This window comes from Ambystoma mexicanum, chromosome 4p (genome assembly GCF_040938575.1).
Source record: "Ambystoma mexicanum isolate Mex_15411 chromosome 4p, UKY_AmexF1_1, whole genome shotgun sequence".
Classification (NCBI taxonomy): Eukaryota; Metazoa; Chordata; class Amphibia; order Caudata; family Ambystomatidae; genus Ambystoma; species Ambystoma mexicanum.
The window spans coordinates 1,214,614,427-1,214,629,867 of NC_090927.1; positions in this window are offsets into that span (position 1 = coordinate 1,214,614,427).

A 15,441-nucleotide genomic window follows, 5' to 3' on the forward strand; every position below is an offset into this window, starting at 1 on the left:
ACAGGATAGCCATTGGCCTTTGCCCCATTACACACCACCCCAGGGTGTGTGCTCCTGATTGGCTAGAGTGGGTCTGCCCAGGCCTGGGGCCCTGCACTGCTCACAGCACTCAGTGTACCTTTTCAAGCTAATGGGAAAGACTGTGTGTCCTAATTGTTGCCATTGGTATAGCCACCTAGCCTGGGAGAGTGCCTGCAGGTTGCAATGTTCGTTGGGCAACACATGTAACAATTCCGTCTGTCTTCACTGGGAACCTCTTCTCTTCCCACCATGGGTAATTACTGTTCGGCTTGGCTGAGTCACGTGGGTGAGGACTGCAAAACTGAGCTTTTGGGTCTGCACTTAGGATTTATTCTGTTATTTTGCCGATGGCTCCCTGCCCCTGGAGCCATGAATGTTCCACCCTCCCTTGTCCTTGGCAGTAAGCACTGGCCCTGTGCTTCATGCTGCAGAATCTGCAACTCTTTGTTCCTTATTCTGAGGCCTGTGGCTTCATGTGAATTTACCATAGTCATTCTATGGTTTTCCTACATGTATATATTGTAGTATTCTCCTCAGGTGTTAGTAGTATTCGGCTCTTCCAGGTTCCTTATATGTCCCTGAAGTTCCATATGGTTAGTTGCACTGAAGCGGTTGCAAGCGTGCTCTGTGTTACTTTTTACTTTTGTACATTTATGCGTTTGGCTAGTGAAAAAGAAAAGGCTTCTGACAGTATGTACATGTATCTGTCTTCTATCTACAGAAATGTGTATGCATGTTTTTCATGTGTGTGTGTCAGTGTAACTTCATGCAGGGATGTGAGTTTACTTCGTGACTAACATTACTATGTCGTGGTGCTACTAATGACTTCAGCACAGCTGGATATTTATCATTAATCACCCTGGTCCAGTGATTTGGCACTTGTATCCATGAAGATGTCAGTTGGATACGGTTTGAACAGTTGCCTAAGAGAGGATCTGCTCACATATGTGGTATGCACCGGTCTACCTGGGTGTTGGCCAAACAGTGACTGGCATCTGTAATTTCTCATCCTTCGGGCAGTCATGCCAATAGGGGACACAAGGGCCATTCCAGGGACCCTCTCTTCATTTTCTACACTTTCCCTTCTGCAAACCCACATGCACACAAAAACAAGCATTTTCCCACTGAGTCTCAGGGCATGGAGCACTGTACCTCTTCACAGCCACATTGAATCCTCCATCATCACTTTTATAAAGAGCATCAAAGCATACATGTTTCCACAAACATAACACTGTCCTTCTCCAGTATCATTTCTCTATCCTACTCTTCTTATCCTTTCCTGAAAACGTTTTGTAACTTTTTTTTCAACTCCCACTTTTTCAACATTTGAAGCATATAATGCGCTCTGAGACACTCTGGCTAGGGCCAGCCCTAAACAAAAATTCAAATGAAAATGTTTGAACCGGCTCAAGCAATTTAAGCCTCCACACAATGGCTTGCTACTGAGTAACTAACTGTCTGATTTGGGGCACATCGGCTCCACCCAATTGAAGTGATAGGTCACAATAGCTCAAACTGGATTAAAAACTTAAAATACCTGTAGGGCAGATTCTCAAAACCTTCTTTGTGGAAGGTGTGGGATGCACATTTGTGTGTGAGCTGATTGTTTTCTTGGTGCAAGAAATTAGATGCACTTGTTTCTTGCAATCTGATTAGCGAAGCTGCAGACAGCAGAATTTATGATATGCAAATCCACCATGAGCTGTGCTGCCATCATCTGTCGATCTTTGCACTCATTAAAGTGATCATTTGGGTTCACAATTCCACCTTCAAATAAATATGTAATGAATGCAAACTATCCACTAGTATAATTCACACTGGATCTGTGCTAACTTGGTTCTACGGCTTTGAATTTAGCCACACTAGAATTGTAATGATTTGGATAACGCTGCTTTTGAATGTTACCACACTAGAACTGTACTGATTTGGTGACCACTGCTTTTGAATATATCCACACTAGAACGTAATTTTGCTATTTGGCAGAAAGACGCTCTTCAACTGTGAGGTGGAGTCCTGAAACCTGCCTGCTATAATCAGTACTCCAAGGTGACACGCTGCGTGGAGCTTGTAGGAAGAGTGTGTTCTGCAGTATCTACTGTGTGACCAAGGGACCGTGAACCTTGAACTTTCTCTTAAGCGTCTGGTTGTGTGTATTAGCCAGCACAGAGACAGAATCGAAAGCGGTAAGCGTGACTCATGCAGAAGCTGACAAGTGAAAGTACATGCATAGCTTTAATGTTCTTATCGGCTACTGTTGTTTAAACTTTCTTGGCAACAGTTGCAAAATCGGCGAAAATTTCCTCCTGGGGTCACACTTGATTGCTAAATGTGATACAGTTTCATTACCAGTTCCCCCGCACCTTGAAAGTGCCCATTGTTGTGTGCCTGCGTAATTGACAATGCCTGAATACAGTGTAATCAGAACTCTCTTGTACCACAGTTGCCACAGTCGCCAGGAAATACACCCTTTTAATACCAGCACTGTGTGTGCATAAGGTTTGATAGTCACTTGCTCACGGCACTGTGTATTTGTTGTGCCTGCCACCCCTCCCCCCCACACTGGTTGCCGTATTACGAAGCATGGGGGTAAGGAGGTGGATGCAGGGTTATGTGTGCATGTTATGCAGGCTATAGAAACTCAAGTCAGATGAGGGCAGAGGTGCTAAATGATAACTTTCAAATTGAAGTTGATCACCTGCACACTGAGTTTACTGAGTATGAAAGAGATATGACTGTGAGTGCGGGTTAGGCAGTTTAGATGGTCAATTCTCCATTGTATGCTGAGGGTGCAAGTACTAATACTGGCATAGCATACTTTATTGGGGTGAGTGTTCTGTGGCAGTGGACAACAACTTAAAATCTCATCTGGCATGAAGACCAGAGTGTCGAGCCCCATCATGTGGAGGGGAATTGGGCTTGCTCTTGGTGTGAGCTGTTTCAGTCTTGGCCCCAGTAGTCTCCCATTAACTTGGTAAATGTGTAAGATATTCTTTGGACTTTACAACGACAAATTTTAATTCTCCCATATCAAATATCCCAGTCGCAACAATTAACCAAAGATTTGGTGAGGTCTGGTATGCCAGAGGTCTGGGGGGTTACACCAAGCTCACCCGTTCGGCTCTCAAGGGCCCAACAACCTTCCCACAGAACAAAAGGTGGACTCAGCCAAGGGCAAGTTAGAACTGTTGTTTTTTACAAAAACCAACAGGGATCATACAGGACATTAAAACATCTCCAGAGTTACCCTTTCCAACCCTGTGTCACCCCTTTTCGATACAGAATGTTGTCACGATCTGGGCCCTCCCCGATCTGTTTGGGTGCTTGGAGTGGTATACACTATGGATTGCCCTTATGGATCTTAATCAATTGGCCCTTCCATGTCAGGTGGCTGCCTGTCCCTTCCACAAGAAACCATTACATTGTTGCAGGGTTGCAGCATTACCATTGGCCCTTGTTCCCTGCCATCCACACCTGGATGTATGCCTGGCTGGCACTGGTCTCCCCAGGCCTGGGACCCAGTTCTGTTATCAGCCCTCTGTGAACTTCTTCAAGATGATGTGAATGACTATGATGACTATGTTTTCCCAATGTATCCGGTAGCAACACCACTTATGCCTGTGAGAGTGATCTCCATGTTGCAACGTTGTTAACTTGTTCATGTTTCATTTAATGTCTGAGTTTCTGAGAACTGTTCATCTACCCACTGCGGCTGAATACCCATTGTCTAACTCGGCTGCATCACGTGGTTGAGGACCATAAAATCGAGCTCTTCTGGTCACCAATTATGAGGATTTATTATTTTTTTTTCTGCAGATGACCCCTCGTCGTTTTAGGTTTGGAATGTTCTGCTTGTCTCTGAACTTGGCTGTGAGCCCTGCCTTCCTGCTCTGTGCAGTCTGGCTCTGCTTCCCCTCATCTCTCGGTCCTGCAGCATGTGGCCTTATGTGATTCTCGTTATACTTGTAGTATGATTTCAACACACTTATATTGTGCTATGGCTGATACACAACGATGACATCTCTGGAAGCCAATAGAGAACGTTGGAAGTGGTACATACAATTTGTAACCACCCATGGACAGTGAGGACCAGATAGTGGATGCCATGTCCTTTTGTGTATTGTCACCTGTTGAATACAATCGACAGGGGCTATGATGGACTTAATTTCTAAATGTGGGAGGTCTGTCTTGTGCTAAAATATTTATGTGCAAAAATGTATTTCCTGGAATTGTATGTTACTGTGGCTACTGAGGAGTTAAGGGGGCAGCCTGCTCATGCAAAATGATAAGTATTATACTACAAAGGGGACATTGAATGAACATGTATCAGCATTCCGACTCCCGGGCAATGCCACTTAGGCCAATTGATTGGACATGGGCCCCACTCCCTGAAATTACTCCATTACAAACATGTGGCCATACTTACGATAAGCAATGGGGTAGAGGTTGAAAGGTCATTAATTGAAATTCCATTGTTAACGGTATATGGCCTTGGTAATGATTATAATGTGTCTGTGTTGATATGGCTGTAACCATACTGAAAAGCTGTATGGCAGTAAGTAAGGGTTCAAATTAAGCCCGACCCAAAGTTCAAAACAAGGAAGAATTGAAAAAGTGCCAAGGACCAGTATGCTTGTCTTTTTTGCATAGACTTGCATAATAGCCTGGCACTTAAGGGATTTTAAAAAGTCAAACATTTTTAAACCACCTTGAAAACAACTTAATAATGGTTCTCAGAAATGTGTACTGAAATTAAGGTTTAACCTGGATAATCCAACCAGAAACCGGGGGACAGCACTGCAGATGTTGGCAATTCTGCTATAGGAGTGTAGTGCGTAGACCGGTGTCCCAGAAAGTAAAAGGTAAAGAACATCATTCCATCCCAACAAAGGGTAAAGGGGCAATCACACATTGTTTAAAACCGATGCAATCAAATGATCATTCTCTTGATCTGAGTAGCTTCTCCATCTGCCCTGTGACTGAGGACCCCGTGATATAGGTTCTAGTTATTTGACAGTGTGCACGGCTAAGTGCTGTACAGTGGGCCCCTGAAAACAGCTAGAAGTGTTTTGCCCTGTGAAGCTCCTATATTTAATCCTGCAATGGAGACCCAAAAAATTAGTATCCCAAAATCTGCCACTGAGATTTATCCTATGTTCTGCACTTTTGAGGATAAATGCAAGAGTATGGGACAGTCTATGCCAAAACAGAAACCATGGTATAATACGGAACTGATGGAAAATTGGCCAGTGGCTGATCAGCTGGTAGTAAAAAGTTTGGGAGTGGTTAAATCAGCAGTAAAAAGAGGTGCACAAACCCAATGACCATCCCTGTCTATCCTCCAAGTATACATTTATGGGTCGCTTATTTGGATGCCATGGTGAAAGACCATCGAATCGTCACTGTACTACATCCATATTTTCAGATATTCCGTCCTTGCGTATGGTCAATACTCATGACCTAATGCAAGTGAAATGTGTGTATGATAATTCTGTTGATATATTGAAGATTTACGAGAGGGTTTTCCCACATATTAAAGAATGGGGAAACTTTTGAGAACGTCTCTGTTGTTTGCCTACAGGAAACCCTGTTAATGAACTCACCAAAACTGAAAGGTTTTGAGGTGTTCTTTGTAAAAGTAATAACATGGGCCAAGGGCCATCCTTTTGGTGGGTTCTTGACGGCTGTTAGGGGTGGGGACAGAATATGGATGAAACAGATAAAGGTAAACAGGAATAATATTTTGCTTGTCTCTTTGGAATGGAGGAATGCAAACACACAGGTGGTGGAAAAATGTGTTGTTTAATGTGTATTTCAATCCGGCTAATGTTTCAATTGATGAAGTTGTAAGCAGTATTTCATTTATAATGCTCTCTGAACTCCCTGATGATGGTGCTAGTATTAGTGATACTGGATTTTAACGCAGAATGCCTTGACTCCCAATGGGTTTGCTCCAATGAGAGGTCCTCAGTCTCTAAAAAGGCTAGGAGAGGGGCAAAATATAAGATAGGACCTAGAGGTCTGGGTCCTGATCCCTCTTAATGGTTACCTTAATGGGGACTTTCCCCACATTACACTTGGCATAATTGCTGGGGTAGGTCATCCTTTAATATATTTTTACATCCATTGATCTAACAATTGGTGGGGGAGGTTAGCTATCCATTTAATGCCTCTGAGCGATCATTGTATGTTGGAGGTCACTATCCCGCTAATTAGATCAACGAGCAAATGGTTGGATAACTTAAATGTATCGATTAGGCGAAGAGACCATACAGTAATCTGGTGAACTAAAGTGGCCCCAGCATTTAATGAGTTGATTTCCACTGAATTAGACTCTTGGTTGGGGCAGCTGTGTAGTTTGGCTACCTTTGAACCCACAGTGCAATTTCTTCTGGGTAGCTTAATCATTAACAAGGGCATACTGAATGTCGCTGGGGCCCGCCGCCATAATAATGCTTTTGATTGAAGGGTGAATTAATGTAAGCGGTTCTTGCGGGTGAAGCCTAAAGGTTTGCAAAGTGGTAGCCCCCTGCCTGTGGTGGCAATCCATACATTGAAATCTGATTTTAAAAACGTGATGGGAGCATTCTTCATAGGATAAGCAGTATGGATGCTAACTCTTTGTGGGCCCTGATTAAATCAGATGGATTTGATCTTCTTCTCCAGTCTCAAACGATATCTGAAGATATTTGGATAAACCGTTTTACTGAATTATATGTGAAAGAGGGGTTCCAGGTTCTACTGATAGAAGATGGTGGTAATTGGTCCGAGTTGGTCCATCTAGATAAGGACTTTATTTCTAATTTGATATCTTTTTGTAAAAACTTAAATGCCCCTACCCAGATGGTCTGTCAAATTTGACTTTGAAGTCTAATGTTAATCTATGGTTTAAAGTTTTATTCTGTGTATTTGACATAGTATTATGGTCTCAACTAATTCCCCCCTCATTGCAAACAGCCGTGGCAATTCTTATATATAGGGGGAGGACAGATTTTTGCCTCTGAATTACAGACCAATTTCATTGTTGGATTGTACTAATAAGATTTTTGCAAGTGTTCTTTTGTGTGAAATGTAATAATGGGCCGCTGGTTTGGGTAATCTTGATTTGTATCAATCTGGTTTTAAAAAGGGCATGGGGGTGGCATTGAATAATTTTACGATTTCATTATTGGATAAACATACAAGGGCCCAGGGAAGATCTATCTTTGTAGCCTTTTTGGATATATCCAAAGCTTTTGACTCAGTAAATAGGGCCAAACTTTGCCAAAAAATGCTACAGTATGGTTTCCCCCCCAGCCTTGGTGAATATATTGGCAGCATTTCATCAAGAAACAAGAATAAAAAAAAGGCTAAACAGCCAGGGTGGGAACTGTACGAAATGGATAAGAAGTAATACCAGCCTTCGTCTGGGCTGCACCCTTGCTCCTTCTTTATTTAGTTTTTATATATGCAACATGGGTTCTTGTTGGGGTGAGGCACGGATTAATCCACCACCTATTGGTCAAACTAAGGTTCATTACCCAAACTATGTAAACAATATGGATATCTGCGACCTTACCATTATAGGCCTTAATAGGTCGCTAGAATTCTTGCACTTGTATCTAATGGACATGGATCTACACATTGAATATTGGGAAATCTACAGTGTTAATCCTTAATGTGGAAAGGTCCAAGAGGAAACATTTTAATTGGAAAGTAGCAGGAGAAAACCTTGAAGTTGTTGAACATTTTAAGTATTTAGGGAATTTTATATATGCAAGAAAGAATCAAGCAGTTTTGTATACGTTTAAAATATCAGTCTTCTCAGCAGCAGCATCCATCTATGGCAATTTGATAATAAATTCGGGCGATTTTCCCCTTTACCTGCACTAAAATTGTACAAGCAGAAATTGCTCCCATGTTTAATCTATGGAGCAGAATGTGGTGTAAAAAATACTGCTTGATCTAAATTGGAAGCTGTGGTTTGGAGAAAAACCTTACTGCTGCCGTAATCGGTCCCTATGGCGGGAGTAAGGTACAAGTTGGGCCTGATTTCCCTGGGTGCTCCAGTAGACTCGAAGGTCCTGCAGATTTATGAGCACGTATTAACCCCCCTTCAGGCCGCCTTATACATTAAACTGAAAAAAACTGAGAAAATCTACACACAAGCCCCCGTGAACAGTTCCTGCACCCTGCTACACTGCGTACGAGCACCCCTAAATGAAATCCGAACCCCGGCTGCGTGCATGCACCCCTAATCAGACACTCTATCTTACCTCTGCGTGGTGAATCCTATGTTCAAGTGTTTGTATGCCTGCCTTCGTGTGGCGGATAGTATGAAGCCTTTACGTGGTCATTTCCCAGCCAGAGATTGTGCGGTTGGATCCCTGACTACGTATTGTTCTGTGCAATATCGGGCGTGCAATGGACTGCCCCTGGGCCGTCCCTCCTAACGCCCACTTTAGCATGTTCCTCCCCATTTTCTGTGTTCCGCCCCCTTGCCCGTCCTCTGCGCAAGCTTCCCCCACACCCTGCATGGTGTCTTATACAAGGCAGTCAGCCCCTCAGAGGGGCTTGCCAGGCTATTGCAAAATCCACACGAATCCAAGGAAAATCCAGCACATTTGTTCCATGAATCGACAAGCGGGATTAGGCACGCAGTTTGGCATGCAAGTACCCTATTTCAATGGAAATAATTCCATGAATGCAGCCCTAAGTGTGTAAGCAACTGTGTAATTCAAATAGTAACAATTGTGGCTAGTAAGGCAGAGCGTGTTCCAATGAACAATTTGCATGACATACACCATATCCGTTGTTAGTGAATTGGATGGAGAAGAAAACATCAGAGTCGTTTTTTTTTGCTTAGGTTAAAGTTGCATTATGTTTAGTTATGTTTAGTCCATTTGGGCATGATTTACAAACGCACTTTTCCATGGGAAAATCCCCATTTTGTTAGAAATGTTTGGCTGTGGTATTTGTATCTGTATGCTGAATAGACTTAATACGATGCTTAATGTCTATAGAGATCAAGTCATTTTCATAACTTAAAGATATGTTATTTAATATTATCGGTTGGTACATTTTATGATTAGAAAAATAGCAAACACTTTGACTAGTTGTGCTATTGTTAGTTAGGATATGTTTAGTAATCAATCATTATGCGATGCTCAGTGTATGTGTTCAATTGTGTTACTTGTTTGCATGTAATTGTTTTAGTTGTGTGGTGTTACATGTCATTAGGCTGTGTTAAATTATACTTTGCTATGTCATATTATAACGAGAACAGCATGGAACCAAACTACTCTGCATGTGGCAAACGTACAAACTATTGCTGTTGTTTTTCAGTATCAGGAAAGCAGGTTCAAAGGGAGTTTAAGTTTTGACATCCTCCCTTTTGGTTGTTTTGTGGCTCATGCTTAACTTTTTTCCCTGTCGTTTTTTGCATAATGTGAATTTATCCTTTCGCTTGTGTGCCAGAATGTACAATGCAGTTGATAGAACAATTTGCAGTGTGACACTTAGTACACCTGATTAGACATTTCAATGTTTTAGAATTAAATGTACTTTTGCATGACTCATTCAATTTCAGATCCACTTACCCATAATGCGATTAAATAAAACTGAATGTGTTGTTTTGCTTAAATGCAAATAGTAAATGTAAATTTAAAAAAGCGTATGAAAATGACTTCCAGCTGGAGTGTCGGAGCTTTCTCCAAAAAGCCAAACAAACTGTCAATTTTTGGAGAGTCTGCCAATTGGCTTGGAAACAGTTCAATTTGGTGTAAGGAATGTTTCTAAGCGCAGACCGGGAATCGAACTTGTGTCGTTCTGTGTTGTCTTTCTTCCAAGGCGAGCACGGTGCCCCTGAGCTATCCTCCCGAGACTCCCAACTGTTAGCTTGAAGTATGCCGAGAAGCAAAACATTGGTGAGTATGACAAAAAAAATTTCCTCCTGGCTCAATTAAGTTTACCTGTATATTCTGCTTCATGACAAGTTCATATAGGTTAACAGTTAATTGTTAATTTGACTGCTCTTGGAACATATACATCTACAATAAGGGAAAGTGGTCATTTTTTGTACTGTATACAACCGAAATTTGAGACCATTGGGCTATCTGTGTGTCACCGAAGTCACACTCTCCAGAGACCAACGTGTTTGTTTTGGTCCCACCGATATGGGACTGGGAGGGTGGGAGGTTGGCAATCAGTCATAGGGTTAATAATCGCTCTCATGTTTTGTCTGAGAGTTCACTGGTGTGCCTGGTGACATCTACGGTGAAGGTTTTCATTATCTTGTAAATATATCACACCCCATGTGAACGGTAGGTCTCCTGGTCAGATTCCTATGATGATCATAGATGTTACTGTGCCCAGGCATCAAAGAGCATCAGGTGCCTTAGAACGAACTTCAATATATTGTTTTGGAGCTTTACCAGTCATTTTCATTACAATGAGGTCAACATTTTCCCATTCAATTAGCGCTGCACAATTTCAAGTGCCTTTATGGTGCAGGAGCGCAGATCAGGGTAAGTAAGTAAATTGATGAGTTCAGTGCGAAAGAATCAAGGAAGAGGGTTTTGTTTTCAATTCAGGAAAGAAAGTATGTCTTGTCCTCCAGTGATGTTATCATATGCATTCAATCCTTAGTGTGTATAATTTTTTTCTGTTCCCTATTCGACTTTGGTTAGGTGAAACCTCTTTCCCCTATTTGTGCTGGACAAAACTCATCATGAGCTGGACTGCACATGTGCCCAAAACCAATGACTGTGAGCTTTCTGTCCACCGAAGAGCAGTGGGACAAGACTAATGAACTGAGGTCAATATATCATGCTGGCACGAGCTGGTTGGGAAAATGAACCTTTCATCTGAGGCGGAAGTCGTCACGTGGGTGGAGGCCCTATACCCCTTGCCTGAGGAGGCGGGAACAGAAGAGAACCTGGTTTGGCCACCTTGACCCTGGAAGGACATCATCAAAGGGTATCCTTCTACGTCGACACTGTCGACGGACTATGCAGCGGGGTGAATAGGTTTGTTTGTTCTGGCGGGACGTGGGAATAACATGCCGGAAGGCCTGGTGTAAGTGCTCTGGTATATTTGATGGTCTGTGGCCGGATTTTTATAAAAATGACTGGTCTGGAGGCTGAGTGGGTTAGTCGGGAGGAAATACGTTAATGGCTAGGCTGCTGTTTGGTTGTCTCGGAACAAAATTAATTAATAACTTTTTGCTTAACAATCAACAGAATTAAGAAGAGCTTGATTGACTTTCACAGTATTAGCAGGCATCGTGCATTAATCATTAATTTTAATGAGGCGCACGACTGTCGCTAATACTGATGCATTACTGGTGCAATGCATTGAAATCTGTCCTGTGTTTCACCGGTGGCAGTCATTGCGACAGAATGCCACACCATTGATGACCATTGGCTGCCTGCGCATGGTAGGTTTCTGTGCATTCTGGGTATTTTGACACACTGCTTCATTGCATTTGATGACACAAAACCCACGCCAATCTATGGAGGCAAACGAGCTGATGGCGAGAAGCAGGCAGGTGTTTTTCATTTTACACTTTTTTTTTCATTTAGTGGATCTCATTTTTGTTTACAAGTGTCCCATGAGAAGAAAGAAACAAGTGCAAAGCGAGCAGGTGCCGGTCTACAGCAGGTGCAGAGCGAGGTGGGGCTAGGAAGTTTATTCCAACAGTGCAAGAAGTTCAGCACGAGAGGGTGCTTGCAGCTTCTACACCAGTATGCAGCCAGTAAAATTAGCTGATGCCAGGAGTATCACTCCAGCAGCAAACTTCTGAGAGCTGTGCATGTGCAGAAAGCAGCACACCAACAGTCCAGAACAGTGATCTTTTTAGCTTACGACGTTCATTCATCGCCTGTTTTATTTTCTCTGCACTTTTTGCTGAAAATGTTTGGCTGAAAAAAACAAAAAAATATGGTGGGGGGCATATAAGGGGTAGGGTCAGGTGGTTTATAGGGAATTCATAATAGGGGATTAGAGGATTGGGGGGGTCAAGCCCCCAAAATAAAAATAAACAAAATCTATTAATTTTCGGCAAAATATTATCATCAAAAATAAGCAGCGAAAAAAACTGGGATGAATGAACATAAAACCCTTTTTGGACCGATCCCTCCTCGAGTGCAACTGTGGTGGGACCCTTCTCTGTGGACATGGTGTTGTTAAACAACTTCAACTGCCATTACGTCATCTGCGAAGGTTACTACAGAGCAGGAAGCTTAACAGAGACCCCAGCAAATGTTCCCTCAATTTTTCTCAAAAATTGTTGGCTTTCGTGTTTTCCATGTGTGCAACTGACTACCAAGGTAAGCCATTTTGAGAGTATGCATAGACAGAGAGTAACCATCTGTGATGAGTTGGGAAGGGAATTTCCTCTTTCCAAGCACTACAATTCTTTACAAATCAGTTTTTTCCAGACATATAGGCTATAGAAATAATATTGTATATGTGATTTAGAAGTAGAGCTCATCAACCAGTCCAATACTTCAAGATCTGCCACAACACCTAGCAAAGGCACCCCTGTGCAGCATAACACACTTGTATGCACAAAAAAAGCATTGTGTGCTCAGTATAAAGCGGCGGGGCAAGGGAGCGGTATTTTGCCTGCTGTGGGATCCTTCCTGGGTCTTTTCTTGCTGCCATTGCCGGAGGCCACACCCCATTGGACTAATAACGCCGGCCCTACCCCACAGCGGTGAAGCCGTGAAGCCCGCGGTGGGGCAAGGGCGCAGTGTTTTGCCTGCTGTGGGATCCCTCCTGGGTCTTTTATTGCTGCCATTGCCGGAGGCCATGCCCCCTTGGACTAATAACGCCGGCCCTGACCCTGCAGCGGTGAAGCCCGTGGCGGGGCAAGGGCGCAGTGTTTGGCACCACAGGTGTTCAGCGTTCGTGGTGGGAGGCGTTTTTTTATGAGCGAGCCTCTGGATGAGTGGGGAGAAAGTATGTGCAGGGGAGCGCTTACTTTTATGACTGTGCCTTACGGAGTGAAAGGTCCGGAACAGTTATTGCGATTTGTGGTCCTGGCTCGGGGGCTCCGCCATGCGCCTACTAAAGTTGTTAAGGTCCTATAAGGGCCATGTTGAACTCAAGAAACCTTCTCCCATCTTGCCTTTCACCCCGCTCCTGTGTTACTCTGAGCCCGCCCCCATTAGTACTGAGCAGACACCAGCATGCAAAATTGTGGTTATTAAGAGACAGAGCCACCAAGGGGGAACAACTGGAGCTAAGGCCCTTACTGCGGACTCCTCGTTCATCGACACTGACTTTGCCTATGGGGAAGTGACTTCTTCTAGCCACCCCACTACTCTTTTGTCAAAAATAGAAGTCCAGCAAGCCCTCCAAGATCCAAGGGACAGTAAAATCGATCTGGAAGGTCTTTGTGATGGAGTTGATGGATGGGCTGGTGGATTATCAAGTTCTGGTGGTCAGGGTGTCATGTATTACCTACATGGGGGAGGAGGGGGCACAGCAACTAAGGTGATAACCAAGGAGCCATCTACAACCGTAGAAGTTACTACGGGTGGAGATGGCTGAGTTTGGGAGACCTCTCGGATATAGCCCCAAGCAAGGGTGGCTCGCGAGTCTGTCCACTCCCCGTTGCAGTGGAGCTCCGGGCCCCTACTTTGACATCCTGCCTACCATTCCCATTTCCTGCATTTGGTGAAACTTGCCCGGGGACGGAGGGGGAACCGATCCGGCACTCAGAGTCTACCTGTGGCTGTCAACCATCCAGCCTCCCCCTTGGCACTTCCCCGGGCATTTTTTCTGGTGGGTTTTGTCCAGAACTTACACATGCTTTGGATGTTGCTGAGGATTCCGATCCTAACCCTGGCTCTGGAATGGTTGTGGGTCCGTCCAGTTCCTCTCCTGCCCCTGTTCTCACAGAGGATGGACAGTCTATCGACGGTTCCATGCATAACCATCCCCTCTGCTCTCATAGCCCTTGTAGTGAGCAAGGGTCTTTATCTAGTTCAGTAGCTAGCTCCTATCTCCACCTCTCCCCACTTAGGGCTATCAATCGACAATGTTGTGGAATTAGCATTGACGTTGGCACAGCTACTGACCCCCAGCCAGGGGTTTCCTTACACCTGGGGGGGCCGGCTGCAATTGTAATCAAGTGTTGGTAGAGCTAGCAGCTATTAGAACTTTGCTCTCATCTCTTATAGAATCTCAGGGGTGGGTTATGAGGGAAGGGGTGCCTCCGACTACTCTAAATATATGTAAGGGCCCCTCCGATCCTCCATGGGTATATCATGGGGAACAGGCTACCCAGAGCCCTGTAACTGTAGTTCCTACAATCACCTGCCTTAGCTTGGGGATGGGGAACACGGGACCAGCAATTGTGACCAACTCCAGTGTAAGGAGTGCTAAATTTAGAGAGCTCTATAGGGCGCCCAACACCAAGGCAAAGTCTATCCCCTTGCGGGTTTATGCACGACAAAGAGAGGGCACACAATGTCCCAACCCAGGGAAAAAGAAAGTGTATGGTCCACAGGGTAGTGGGGTTTCCTCCCAGCCCCTACCTCAATGTCAGCCCAGACATGTTATGGTATACCTCTATGGGGTTCCCAAACTGGCGAGGGATGTGCACGAATCAAAGGATGCCCTGTTAAACGAAACCTTACACTGGCTACGGTCCACAAAAGGTTGTGATTCAGTATATAGGGAATCCATGGAGGGATGTGACAGAGTGCCAAGTGGGAGTAATCAGTTCTGTGATGTAGTGGAATTGGCCTTTAGGGACTGGAGAGTGGCAAACGAAGTCCTGGGACAACGTGAGGGGCTGGCAGGACGCATATGAGTGGGATCTTAATCAGTCCACATCCCTATATAGGGTCTGGGTGTACCTGGCGGCCAATTATGAGGTCATCTCCATTGTCTGGCGCTAACCTTATTCCTTTGGGTCGAGATCGGACAAGTGCCTTGGTGGAGAGGCCACCGTAAAGGGCCAATTCGGGACAGAATCAGGGATCGAATGAACTGTGGAGTAATTGTTTCTGTTTGGGAGTAGTGATTGTAATTGCTTATATGTGATGTTTTTGCATTTTTTGTGTTTGATGGATTTTTGGAATCCGAATAAACTTGTTTGACTGACTGACTGACAGTATAAAGCAATACGTTTAGTTGTGGCTATTCTCAGAGACAATGCAGAAAATGTTTTATGGCGTTATTTCTTACAACTAACAAATATTGCTTATCACTGATGTGGCATTTGAAAAATTCAGACAGGATACAATATTTGCAGATGGAATAATGGCAACTAAAAGGAATGTGTCCAAAAAAATGGCAAAAGTATTCAATTTGACACTTTAATGAAGTAATTCAAATGTGAGGAGAACATGCCTCTCATAAGTTTGGTAAGGATGATAGCTGCACCAGAATATGATGACCAGAATTCCTGGGCCTCTTCTAACTATGCAA